At 51.2% G+C, this 654-nt stretch overlaps 1 non-coding gene across 1 annotated transcript; it reads right to left on the bottom strand.

The window, feature by feature from the left end:
- On the bottom strand, positions 366 to 437 carry TRNAH-GUG. Its single transcript has one exon. It is a non-coding gene; the product is annotated as a tRNA-His (tRNA).

Genomic DNA, 654 nt, shown 5'->3' with positions numbered 1-654 from the left:
ATGACTAGGAAGGGAACAATGGCCAAGGACTGAAGAAGTCCTCGGAGCAGAGATTCCCAGGAGCCCAGAAGAAACCGGCCAAACAAGTCGAGGGAGGAGGAGTCGCTTATCCGATACGATTTGTATCGGGTCTTTATCCTGCCCATCTTGAGTAACAAAGCAGGCGTTCCACCCTTTACAGCACAGGAGACTCCTTGCTGGGCTTCCCTCTGTCACAGCAGCACAGAAGGAGAAACCACCGCCTTCAGTTTCCTTCTGCTCAGACCAGGCATGAGAACGTTGAGTGAGTACTCTGTGGGGTTACAATTGTGCAAGTTTCCAGCCGAAGTAAAAAAGGAATAGCCATCAGGAGTGATGGATGAGAGTGCCGTGACTCGGATTCGAACCGAGGTTGCTGCGGCCACAACGCAGAGTACTAACCACTATACGATCACGGCGCGCCACAGCTCCTGCCGCCGTCGCAGCCCTTGCTCTTACAAGGCGGACGTAAATTCCTCCCAGTCACTGCTGTTGCTGGACGACAACAGGTATTCATAGACTTTCATTTCCTCTCTGTTTTCCAGTCCCTTCCTCTCAATTTTGATACATGGTGACTAAATCAAATCAGAAACCAAATCTTGCCTCCTCAAATCAGGCACGTGCCTCTGCACAGAC

The sequence above is a fragment of the Capra hircus genome, chromosome 3 (genome assembly GCF_001704415.2).
Source record: "Capra hircus breed San Clemente chromosome 3, ASM170441v1, whole genome shotgun sequence".
NCBI lineage: Eukaryota > Metazoa > Chordata > Mammalia > Artiodactyla > Bovidae > Capra > Capra hircus.
The sequence above is the reverse complement of the archived record's forward strand: the minus strand, read 5'-3'. Positions and strand labels throughout refer to the sequence as shown.